The 12,933-nt window shown below is 41.7% G+C and overlaps 1 protein-coding gene, 1 long non-coding RNA gene and 1 other non-coding gene across 3 annotated transcripts in view; 2 read left to right on the plus strand and 1 right to left on the minus strand.

Annotated features, from left to right (window-relative positions):
- Positions 1 to 529: 529 nt before the first annotated feature.
- On the plus strand, positions 530 to 634 carry LOC136381616 (U6 spliceosomal RNA). The gene has a single exon (XR_010747108.1). It is a non-coding gene; the product is annotated as a U6 spliceosomal RNA (small nuclear RNA).
- Positions 635 to 2,687: 2,053 nt separating this feature from the next.
- Positions 2,688 to 12,933, minus strand: part of LOC136380466 (uncharacterized) — a 39,547-nt gene continuing 29,301 nt past the window's right edge. Inside the window, exon 4 of the long non-coding RNA XR_010746952.1 lies at positions 2,688 to 3,001. This is a non-coding gene — a long non-coding RNA (uncharacterized lncRNA). The remainder of the gene's footprint in view (positions 3,002 to 12,933) is intronic.
- Positions 10,866 to 12,933, plus strand: part of PAK4 (p21 (RAC1) activated kinase 4) — a 52,343-nt gene continuing 50,275 nt past the window's right edge. The window contains exon 1 of the mRNA XM_066348233.1: positions 10,866 to 11,040. The gene's annotated coding sequence lies outside the window, so the exon portion shown is untranslated. The remainder of the gene's footprint in view (positions 11,041 to 12,933) is intronic.

Below are 12,933 nucleotides of genomic sequence, written 5' to 3' on the forward strand. Positions count from 1 at the left end.
TGGGATACACTATCCAAAAAAATGACTTGGGTTTGTCTAAAATTCAATTTTAATTGGATACCCTATATTTTTATGGCAACCCTAGGTGTGAGCCAGGGAGACAGTGGAGGGAATTGAGGACAAAGGACATGGAGAGGGTGAAGATTCGTCTCTGAACCCTCCTACATGTATACATGAGGAGACAGATGCGCTCTGAGTTCTGCGGGGGGTCCCTACTTCCTGGGCAGTAGCCACACCTCTCAGCCCCCTCCTCACCTTCCAAGACCTCCTTCCAGATCTTTGCTACTTCATTGCAGCAATTTCTTTAAAAATGATAATATCCTTATTTTTCTTCAGGAGAGAAAATAACACTCATTGTTGAATAAACAAATCTAAACTATGCAAAGACAAACAAATAAATAAATAAATAAAATAGAACCAGAAATTTTTTGACTGTCCCATTCCTAACAGCTTTTAACTTTGAGCATTTTACTATTTTTCCTTAGAAACCTTGATTGAAAACCAAACAAACAAACATGTAGATGCTATCATGCTCGCTTTGGCAGCACATGTACTAAAATTGGAGTGATACAGGGAAAATTAGCATGGCCTGCATGAGGATGACATGCAAACTTGTGAAGTGTTCCATATTTCTCAGTTGCAATATATACAAATATTTATTATGTTGTACACCTGAAACTAATATAACGTTATATGTCAATTATGTCTCAATTTTTAAAAAAGAAAGAAAATACTATCATATGATATGGGTGAGTTTGTAACTGTTTTTTTCTTTCCCATCAAAATTAACATGGGCATAATATCATCTCCATTCTGTTTCTATTTTCACTTTAAAAAATAAACTTTAGCCCTGGCTGGTTAGCTCAGCTGGTTAGAGCGTCCTCTCAATACACCAAGGTGGTAGTTTGATCCCGGTCAGGGCACAAATGGGAAGCAACCAATGAATGCACAACTAAGTGGAATAAAAAGTGAATGCTTCTCTCTCTCTTTCTCCTCTGTCTTTCTAAAAGCAGCAATAAAAAAATAAACTTTATTTTTGAACAGATTGAGACTTACAGAAAAATTTCAAAGACAGTACAGAGTTCTCAAAAACCCCACACCCCGTTCTTCTATTATTAAAATTTTCACCTTAGTAGAATACATTTGTTACAATTAAGAAACCACTATCAATACATTACTATTAACTGAAGTCCCTTTTAAAAAATGTTTAACTGTAACGTCATTTTATTGCATTCAAAAAATGTTTAACTACAATATAACTTCATTAAGATGTCATTTAATACAATTAACTTCACCTTTTGAAAGTGTACAATTTGAGTTTTGACAGCTGTGCATTCCCATGAAATCACCACCACAATCAAGGTTCAGAGTATTTCTATCACCCTACTTTCTCTACTGCTCTTTGCCATGAACCCTGCCCTCTGTCCCCAATCTGCTCTCTGTCACTATAGATTTACCCTTCCCAGAATGCTATCAATACAATCAGATAGTATGCAGCCCTTTGAGACTGGCTGCTTTTAACCAGCCGAATACATTTGTAATCTATCCATGTTGTCCTGCTTGTCGGTAGTTGCTTTTTATTGCTGAGTAGTGTTCCACAGAATAGATCTACTGCAGTGTAATTATCTGTTAACCAGTTGAAGGACATTTTGGGTTGTTTCCAGTTTGGCGCAATTATGAAAACAATTGCTATAAACATTCCTGTACAAGTTGTGTACACAAGGATGGGCAAAAGTAGGTTTACAATTGTTTCTTATGAGAAAAGATATGCAGGTTGTGCTTATTAGATAAGATCATGTAGTGTTAATAATAGCTTTGTTAACTCAAAAAAAACACACACGATGTCACAGTGCACTTAGATATAATTCAAGCGCTCAAATTGCTGGCCTTCATTATTTAACACATTCTTATAGTCTACATGCTACACTTGTGTTTTGTGTACTTACAACCGTAGACCTACATTTGCCTACTCTGTGTATGTTTTTATTTCTCTTGAGTAAATACTTAGGAGTGGGATTGCTGGGTCTGTGTCCTCTGCATTCTGTGGCTACATGGATATATTCCATGACATGTTTTGAACTCTGCAATCCCCTTGTTTTATGTAATGTTATTTATTTGTTCATTGTTTGCTCATCTATCTCTCAAGCATCTGTCCTCTGAAAAAGAGAAATAGTTAAGAACCTAGGCCCTGAAGCTAGGATGCCTGTGTGGCTTTGGAGAAGTTACTTAACCTCTCTGCCTCAGTTTGCACATTTGTTGGAGATAACAATAGTGCATTGGGCTGTTGTGGAAATGAAATGAAGTAGTAAAGGGCTGGCCATATAGAAAATACTCAATAACTGCTTGTAGTTAAATCATTTTCAACATGCTTTGCACATAGATTGCATTCAATTAATATATTGATTGAATGAATTTGAGCAATCTTTAAGAGCAGCAGCTTTGAATTCAGACTTTCTGATTAAAATTCTAGCAAAGCTGCTTAGGGGTGGTGGGACTTTGCTCCACCTACCACCCTACTCCTATGCCTCCGTTTTCTTGTCTATTAAATGGTGCTAAGAATCTCATCTTATAGATAAGTAATGAGAATTTGATAAGATCATATAGTGTTTAGAGAGGTTCTGCTTAGAGAACAGTGAAAAAATTGGAAGCAACCTAAATCTGTAAAGATAGGGGAATATTTTATTTTATTACAGAGACAGAGAGTCAGAGAGAGGGATAGACAGGGACAGACAGACAGGAACGGAGAGATGAGAGGCATCAATCATTAGATTTTCGTTGCGTGTTGCAACATCTTAGCTGTTCATTGATTGCTTTCTTATATATGCCTTGACCGCGGGCCTTCAGCAGACTGAGTAACCCCTTGCTCGAGCCAGCGACCTTGTGCTCAAGCTGGTAAGCTTTTGCTCTAACCAGATAAGCCTGCGCTCAAGTTGGAGAGCTCAGGGTCTCAAACCTGGGTCTTCCGCATCCCAGTCCGATGCTCTATCCACTGCGCCACTGCCTGGTCAGGCAAGATAGGGGAATTTTTAAGTACAGTATAATACATCAGAATAAAAAAATAATGTTTTTTTTTTGTGTGTGTGTGTTTTTTAGTCAGAGAGAGTGACAAATAGGGATAGACAGACAGGAAGGGAGATGAGAAGCATCAATTCTTCGTTGCAGCTCCTTAGTTATTCAGTGACTGCTTTCTCATATGTGCCTTGACTGGGGGCACGGAGGGGGGCTACAGCAGAGCAAGTGACCCCTTGCTCAAGCCAGCAACCTTGGACTCAAGCTGGTGAGCTCATTCTCAAGCCGGTGATCCTGGGGTTTTGAACCTGGGTCCTCCGTTTCCCAGTCCAATGCTTTATCCACTGCGCCACCAACTGGTCAGGCAAAACAATGGTGATTTTTAAAATTCTTATTAAAAAAACACTAATGATGAATAGCTTACAACTTTGTCTATCTTTTCATTGAAAAACAATTCCTAGAAGTAGAATTGCTATATCATAGGGTAGATAGCACTGTTAAGTCTTTTGATGAATATTGCCGAAAGCCTGCCCCTGAGCAGTGGTACAAGAGGGGTATGGGAATGGCTGTTATCTAGTATTTCATCAGCACTGATTCTAGTATTTATTTATTTATTTATTTATTTATTTATTTATTTATTTATTTATTTGTAAGTCTACAAAGATAGACTTCAGCATGTGGCAGGGCCAGGATCCACCTGGCAACCCCCATCTGGGATGGATGCTCTGGCCACCAGGGGCCAATGTATATGAATTAATAGAACCATTGGCTGCAGGAGGAGAAGAGAGAGAGAGAGAAAGAGAAGGGGGAGGTGGAGGGGTGGAGAAGCAGATGGTCGCCTCTCCTGTGTGCCCTGACTGGGACTGGGAATTGAACCTGGGACTTCCACATGCCAGGCTGATGTTCTACCATTGAACCAACTGGCCAGGACTCAATTCTAATATTTAAAAATAGTTTTCTAAGAGATTAAAATAAAATATCTGTTTAATAGTATTAGAACAAAATTCAACTGAAAGAATTTGAGAATCTAATTGGCTTTATTAAGTGATTCATGAATCAGACAGCATCCCATATAACAACTGGAAGGAAGCTCCATGGAGTTGTACAAAATGGAAGGTTTTAATAGGCAGAAAGAGGGTGAAACTAAGAAAAGAGTGGATTTTTTTCAGGCAAGGTAATCTTCCCTTAGGGGAAGGCCAGGGTTTTTATCAGGCAGATTACCTCACTAGTATTGGTCAAGAAATTCCTTACTGATTGGTTTAAAACTCCACTCATGGGAGAGGCTGAAACTGCAATTAGGTTAATTATTAAGTTTTGGTTTGGTGGCTGGTTTAGCAAAAGTAACTCCATTTTGGCTGTTACTCTTTCTTTTTTAACAATAATCATTTCATTAATTTCTTGCTTGCCAACTCCATTTTTTTCTTATCTGTTGTTTGTATTTTTAATTTTTGTTCATGTCCTTTGCCTATTTTTCTATTGTTTGTTCACCATTCACATTTATTTTTAAATGCTCTTTACATGTGATGAACAGAAAGCCTTGCTTGCCATTCTTACTGCCATCTTTTTCCTTGATGAATTAAAATGTATCATTTTTATAAGCTAAGTCTGCCTCCCCTTTTTTTCCTGCTTCCATCCTTTCGGAGTCACCTCCTCAGCACTACCTCCAGGAAGCCTTCTCTGTAGGTTGTTTGGGCTGATTTTTCTCTCCCAGAATCCCAAAGTAAGAGGGCCTGAGCACCGATCCTAAGTAAGCTGTTGGAGCAGGTCTGTCACCAGGTTTGTTCCAGAGGTCTGATCTCTGACCGAGATCCCCAACTACATTACAATAGTGCTTCCCTAAAAACAGGTTCTAGAGCAGGGGTCCCCAAACTACGGCCTGCGGGCTGCAAGCGACCCCCTGAGGCCATTTATCCGGCCCCCACCACACTTCCGGAAGGAGTACCTCTTTTATTGGTGGTCAGTGAGAGTAGTGTATGTGGCAGTACCACAAAGTGCAGCGTCGCTCACGTACAGTACTACTTCTGGTGACACGGGATGCACGCCTCACGGCTCCGGAAGCACATCATATCACTTGTTAGGCTAACAGTGACAAATATGGTACCGGACATTGACCATCTCATTAGACAAAAGCAGGCCCATAGTTCCCATTGAAATACTGGTCAGTTTGTTGATTTAAATTTACTTGTTCTTTATTTTAAATATTGTATTTGTTCCCGTTTTGTCTTTTTACTTTAAAATAAGATATGTGCAGTGTGCATAGGGATTTGTTCATAGTTTTTTTTTATAGTCTGGCCCTCCAATGGTCTGAGGAACAGTGAACTAGCCCCCTGTGTAAAAAGTTTGGGGACCCCTGTTCTAGAGCCTAATGCCTTGCAATTTGTGTAAGTCATTGAAGAGGCAAAGGCTACACCTGGCCCTCTTTCCTCAGGTCCTCGCTGTGACCTGAAAAAAGTGCTGTTGTCTCAGTTACTAGTCTTGATTTTTTTTTTAATCAGAAACTATGTAAGATTTCAAAAGTGCACAAAACCAAGAATGTTTAATGCTGGCGAGGATACTTAAAGGGGTGGTCAACCTTTTTATACCTACCGCCCACTTTTGTATCTCTCTTAGTAGTAAAATTTTCTAACCGCCCACCGGTTCCACAGTAATGGTGATTTATAAAGTAGGGAAGTAACTTTACTTTATAAAATTTATAAAGCAGAGTTACAGCAAGTTAAAGGATATAATAATAATTACTTACCAAGTACTTTATGTCAGATTTTCACTGTTTGGCAGAATAAATCTTTATAAAACAACTTACTAAAGTTAAATCTATCTTTTTATTTATACTTTGGTTGCTCCACTACCACCCACCATGAAAGCTGGAACGCCCACTAGTAGGCGGTAGGGACCAGGTTGACTACCACTGCTTTAAAGGGAACATTCCCTCTGAATGCTGGTGGGAGTGTGAATACAATTTGGCAATATGTGTCCTAGGCCGTGGGAGGGCAGCAGAGGGCAGTTAGTGAGCTCCTGGGAGTCAAATGTGACTTGGAACAGATGAAGTTACTTTTGTAAACCTCAGTTTCCTCCTCTGTGAAACAGCAATAGTCATAGCCCTTATTGTTAAAATTACACAAAAATTACATTAAAATGCCAGAAATATGAAAACTGCTACTATTGTTAAATCTTAAAGATGTATATTTCTTTTGACCCAGTAGTTCCATTTGTGGTAATCTTTTCAAATTATCGATGTGCACAAATATTTGGCTGCTTGGAGTCTTTGTGGGGAGAGATTATTAGTAACAGCAAAATATTTATCACAGCTTAGATGTTCAACAAGAAAAAATGGTTAAATAAATTAGAGTTTATTGATACAATGGCATCTTATGCAGCCATTAACATTTTTTTAATTATAATTTTATTTTTTTAATGAGGCGACATCAATAAATCAGGATACATATATTCAAAGATCAACAAGTCCAGGTTATCTTGTCTTTCAATTATGTTGCATACCCATCACCCAAAGTCAGATTGTCCTCTGTCACCTTCTATCTAGTTTTCTTTGTGCCCCTCCCCCTCCCCCTTTCCCTCTCCCTTTCCCCCCTCTCCCCGTAACCACCACACTCTTATCAATGTCTCTTAGTTTCACTTTTATGTCCCACCTACGTATGGAATAATGCAGTTCCTATTTTTTTCTGATTTACTTATTTCACTTCGTATAATGTTATCAAGATCCCACCATTTTGCTGTAAATGATCCGATGTCATCATTTCTTATGGCTGAGTAGTATTCCATAGTGTATATGTGCCACATCTTCTTTATCCAGTCATCTATTGACGGGCTTTTTGGTTGTTTCCATGTCCTGGCCACTGTGAACAATGCTGCAATGAACATGGGGCTGCATGTGTCTTTACGTATAAATGTTTCTGAGTTTTTGGGGTATATACCCAGTAGAGGGATTGCTGGGTCATAAGGTAATTCTATTTTCAGTTTTTTGAGGAACCACCATACTTTCTTCCATAATGGTTGTACAACTTTACATTCGCACCAACAGTGTATGAGGGTTCCTTTTTCTCCACAGCCTCTCCAACATTTGCTATTACCTGTCTTGTTAATAATAGCTAATCTAACAGGTGTGAGGTGGTATCTCATTGCAGTTTTGATTTGCATTTCTCTAATAACTAAAGAAGATGAGCATCTTTTCATATATCTGTTGGCCATTTGTACTTCCTCCTGGGAGAAGTGTCTGTTCATGTCCTCTTCCCATTTTTTTATTGGATTGTTTGTTTGTTTATTGTTGAGTTTTATGAGTTCTTTGTATATTTTGGATATTAGGCCCTTATCTGAGCTGTTGTTTGAAAATATCATTTCCCATTTAGTTGGCTTTCTGTTTATTTTGTTATCAATTTCTCTTGCTGAGCAAAAACTTCTTAGTCTGATGTAGTCCCATTCATTAATTTTTGCCTTCACTTCTCTTGCCATTGGAGTCAAATTCATAAAATGCTCTTTAAAACCCAGGTCCATGAGTTTAGTACCTATGTCTTCTTCTATGTACTTTATTGTTTCAGGTCTTATGTTTAGATCTTTGATCCATTTTGAGTTAATTTTAGTACAGGGGACAAACTGTAGTCCAGTTTCATTCTTTTGCATGTGGCTTTCCAGTTTTCCCAGCACCATTTATTTAAGAGGCTTTCTTTTCTCCACTGTGTGTTCTTGGCCCCTTTATCAAAAATTATTTGACTATATATATGTGGTTTTATTTCTGGACTTTCTATTCTGTTCCATTGGTCTGAGTGTCTATTTTTCTGCCAATACCATGCGGCCATTAAAATTAATGGTCTTTTTTTTTAAGTCAAATATCTTTTATTATTATTATTATTATTATTATTATTATTTATTTATTTAATTTTGTATTTTTCTGAAGCTAGAAATGGGGAGAGACAGTCAGACAGACTCCCGCATGCGCCCGACCAGGATCCACCTGGCACGCCCACCAGGGGGCGACGCTCTGCCCACCAGGGGGCGATGCTCTGCCCCTCCGGGCGTTGCTCTGTTGCGACCAGAGCCACTCTAGCGCCTGGGGCCGAGGCCAAGGAGCCATCCCCAGCGCCCCGGGCCATCCTTGCTCCAGTGGAGCCTCGGCTGCGGGAGGGGAAGAGAGAGAGAGAGAGAGAGAGGAAGGAGAGGGGGAGGGGTGGAGAAGCAGATGGGCGCTTCTCCTGTGTGCCCTGGGCCAGGAATCGAATCCGGGACTTCTGCACGCCAGGCCGACGCTCTACCACTGAGCCAACCGGCCAGGGCTATTATTATTATTTTATTATTGATTTTAATTTATTGTGTTTACATAGATTCTAGTGTCTCCCCAAATAAAATTAATGGTCTTAAAGAATCCTAATGGCATGGGAAGATACTGGTGATATTAGAATCTTGTTTTTAAAGGATACAAAAAAATTCATTATTATTTTTTTATATTTTTTAATTTTAAAAATATATCATTAATAGTTATTATTATATTCATTTATTATATTGGTTATTTGTTATTATATTAGTTTCAGGTGTACAGCATAGTGGCTAGACATTTATATAACTCACCAAATGATCCCTTCAATAACTTCAGTACCCACTGGCACCATACATAGTTATTACAATATCATTGACTATATTCCCTATGCTGTACTCTACATCCCCATGACTATTTTCTACCTACCAATATATGCTTCTTAATCCCTCCACCTTTTTCACCCAGTCCCCAATCCTACTCCCATCTGGCAATCATCAGTTTGTTTTCTGTAAAAAAATTAAAAAATTCTTTATAAATGTGTGTTTCTGGGTCTGTTTAAAAATGTAAGTAAAAGTACAAAACAAATGATTCTGTGCAGTCATTCATTTATTCATTGCTTTTGCAGACATTAATTAAATGCCTACGATGTGCTAAACACTGTGCTGTGGCAGGGGAAATGCACTAAACATTTAAAAGTATCTCTGAGGAGATGGAATGACAATTCATCCAACCACCCATTCAACAAATGTTTATTGAGCATCTACATGCCAATAATGCCAGAATGCTGGGCATGCACAGTGAACAAAAATCCACATTCTCATGGAGCTGACATTCCAGCAGGGGAGACAACTTAAAAACAATAACTACAACTAGCTAATTGTTTAGTATTTTATTTTTATTTTTAAATTATTTTATTTTATTTATTCATTTTTAGAGAGGACAGAGAGAGACAGAGAGGGAGAGAGAGGAGAGAGAGACAGAGAGAGAGAAGGGGGGAGGAGCTAGAAGCATCAACTTCCATATGTGCCTTGACCAGGCAAGCCCAGGGTTTCGAACCGGCGACCTCAGCATTTCCAGGTCAACGCTTTATCCACTGCACCACCACAGGTCAGGCCTGTTTAGTATTTTAAAAGGTGATTTGAGCAACAGAAAATAAGAAAAAAGCAGACAAGGTAAGGTCTTTACTAGTATGTGAGAAGGATGTTTGGTGCTTTAGTTAGGGTGGGGATGAATAGTCTCATTGGTAAGGTGACATTTGAGTAAATCCCTGAAAGAGGAGCAGGAAGGAGCCAAGCCATAAGGATACCTGGGGGAAGAATGTGTTCCAGACAGAGGGAACAGTCCATGCAAAGACCTTGAAGTGAGAGAGCACCTGATATTTTTCTGGAAGAGTAAAGAGGCTGGAGTCCAGTGAATGAAATCATAGAAAAAGTTATCTGACTTGTGACGGCACAGTGGATAAAACGTTGACTGGGAATGGTGAGGTTGCTGGTTTGCAAACCCTGGGCTTGCTGGGTCAAGGCACATGTGAGAAGCAACTATGAGCGGATGCCTCCAGCTCTTCACTCCCCTTCATCTTTCTTTCTTTCTCCTCTTTCTAAAATCAATCAATAAAAAAAATTATTTTTTGTGACAGAGAGAGAGACAGAGAGCAGGACAGATAGGAACTGACAGGAAGGGAGAGAGATGAGAGGCATTAATTCTTTGTTGCCGCACCTTAGTTGTTCATTGATTGCTTTCTAATACGTGCCTTGATGGGGGGTGGAGGCTACAGCAGAGTAAGTGACCCCTTGCTTAAGCCAAGGACCTTGGGGTCATGTCTATGATCCCACGCTCAAGCTGGATGAGCCTACTCAAGCCATCGATCTTGAGGATTTGAACCTGGGTCTTCTGCATCCCAGTCCCACACTCTATCCACTGTGCCACTGCCTAGTCAGGCAATAAATAAAATCTTAATTAAAAAAAGGTCTGAGTTTAGTTTATGGTTTCTGGTGCGGGTTTTCTGTTTTGTTTTGGGTTTCTTTTTGGATTTTATATATATGTCTACATATATAATAAATTACTTTTAAAAATTTTCTTAAAAGAGTAAGATCAGATAGTGTCTTGGTTCCAGGTAAAGGTCCCGGATTCAGACAGACAAGACAGACTGTGGTCCAAAACTCATTATTTACTTTCTGCAATCCCAAATCAGCGCTCATCCCTTTGGGTCTCAGTTTATCTGTAAAACGGTTATAAATAATACAATCGGGTTGTAGTGAGTATTCAGCAAGACAATACAAGTAAAGCACTGGGCTGACTGACAGTAAGTGTCTAAGAACTGTTTCTGGTCATTATTGTCCGTTACTGCCTAGCGCTCCCTATCTTCTTCCGGAGGAAGGTGGGAATGACAGTTACAAAAGAATACGTAGTCATTTCCCCTTTAAGAACTCGAGTGGGCTTTCCCGCACCCTTTCCAAATTTCCCAATCCTGGCTTGGCATTTTCTGACCGAAGATCTCCAATTGGATAACCTGCACCAATCAGAGGTTGGAGCGGGAGCTGCCAGGCTCCTAGCTCCGCCCCTGAGCGGGCCCTGCCTCTTGCCGGGTCAGCGCGGTTGCTATGGGGACTGGTGGGCGGCGAGGGGGAAAGCCCCGGATGTTCGTTGGGGATTCAACATGGCGGCGGCGGTGGCCGCGGTGGCGGCGGTGCAAGAGAGCTGAGGGCGACGCGAGAGCGCTGAGTTGCGGGCCGAGCAGCCAGGCCGCGAGCGACTCCGACGCTGAGCCGGTAGGATAAGCGGTCTGGCCAGGGGATTAGGGTGGGCTAGGCAATGGCTGCGGGAGAGGGTTAACGCAAGTAGGGGGCGGGGTCGCTGGGGTCAAAGTTCACTCGTGGAGGGACGGGTCGCCTCTGGGAGTCGAGGGTCAATGCTGAGGGGGAGGTTGTTGTAGAGGAGGTCAAAGGTCAAGCCAACCGAGGGGCGTGGCCAAGTTGAGCGCAATGTTCGAAATTTGAAGTGAGGGTACGTTAAAGGGGGTTGGGGCGAGTGGCAAAAAAGGGGGTCAAAATTAATAATTTGAGGAATGGATACACCTTAGATGGTCGGAGGTCACAGCCATGGGAATAGTGGGTCGGAAGGTTAAGGCAGCAGACAGCGGAGCAGATGAATGAGATTGAGGTTCGGGGGCATCTTTTATGGGATCAAAGGTGGTGCGTGGCCAAAGGGACAGATCGTGTTCCTAAAGGTCAAAAGTTAAAACCCAAGTGGGACCTATTGCTGGAGAGGAGGGACAGGACATCCAAGAGAGAGGTAAAAGTGCTTCTTGGTTGGGGAGAGGGGAGCTCCCCTCCCACAAATAATGAAAATAATAGCTAACACTCATAAAATACTATATGTCAGGCCCTGTTCTAAACTCTTTACATATTGAACCCTGACTATAACCTTAAGGGGTTGGTGCCATTATTACTAAGAGCCTAAATGATTTGCCCAGGGCACCTGATAAGAAGTTGTGAAGCTGGAGTTCTTGGCCCCTGAGTACTATTCTCTGCTGCCTCTTAAATAATCATAGTATTGGTTAATGTTTAATGAGGGCTAACATTGTGTGGAGTGCCTGTGTGCCTGGTCTTATTACACAACAATCTTGTGAAACGGGTGCTACATACATAGACCCACTTTATAGACAGAGAAAGTGAGGTTCAGAGAATTTCTGCCAAGTTACAGGGGCAGATTGCAGGCTGGGTCCGAATTCCAGAGCTCCTACTTCTGATTACTGCTTTGTAGATTGGTGGAGGTCTGCTTTCTGGAAGTAGGGGGCTGGGCAAGGGCGGGCCACTCCTTGAGCAGGAAAGGATTGTCTGTTTGGCCTTTGTTGAAGGGTGTGACTGGGAGGAGAGGTTTCCCTGGGCCTATGAGATGGGGTGTTTGTGGGTGGCCCAGAGTCCAAGTGCATCTAATCTTCTTCTGGCTAGGGAGTGTGTCCTTGGGTGGTACCCTGTACAAAGTTGCTGTTCTCTGTACTTAAAACCCCAAGCTCTCATTATGGTCCTCAGTTGCTCCCACCTCGTTTCCTACTGCTCTCTGCATCCCTCGCTTCTGTCCAACCTTACTGACCTCTTTGTTGTTCTTCAAGTCCGTAGGCTTTGCCTCCCTCCAGGTCTTTGACTTTCCTGTTCTCTGTGCCTGGAATCCTTTCTCCACCTGCCTCCCCTCACAAGCTTGTCACTCACTCACAGCCCCACCAGGACCACCCAGCTCTCCCTGCCCTCAGACACTTTCTTTCACAGTTGCTTTCTCCCCAACCCTCACTCTGTCCTCACCTTGTTGGCTATCAGCCTCTCCCACTAGAATGCGGGTCCGTCTTTGGGCAGGAATTGCTCCATGTTGCTCGTTCCCTGAATCCCCACCTGAAGCACTGCCGGGCCTGCAGAGGGTGCTCAGTTGGTGGGGGTTGAATGTTGGGCACTGTACTGGGTGCTGGAACAGCAGCAGTGGACAAGACACATAGAGCCCCTGACCTGCAAGGGCTTTCAGTGTCCCTTGGTGGGAACAGACTGGACTGAGACCCCTAACTGGTTATATATGGCTACGTCTCTACCAGTAGTGACATAACCTGCAAGGACGTGTTCAAGGAGCAAGGAGAGTGCCCAGACCCCGTGTCCCAACCTGGGCTGGGGACTGTG

This window comes from Saccopteryx leptura, chromosome 9 (assembly GCF_036850995.1).
Source record: "Saccopteryx leptura isolate mSacLep1 chromosome 9, mSacLep1_pri_phased_curated, whole genome shotgun sequence".
Lineage (NCBI taxonomy): Eukaryota > Metazoa > Chordata > Mammalia > Chiroptera > Emballonuridae > Saccopteryx > Saccopteryx leptura.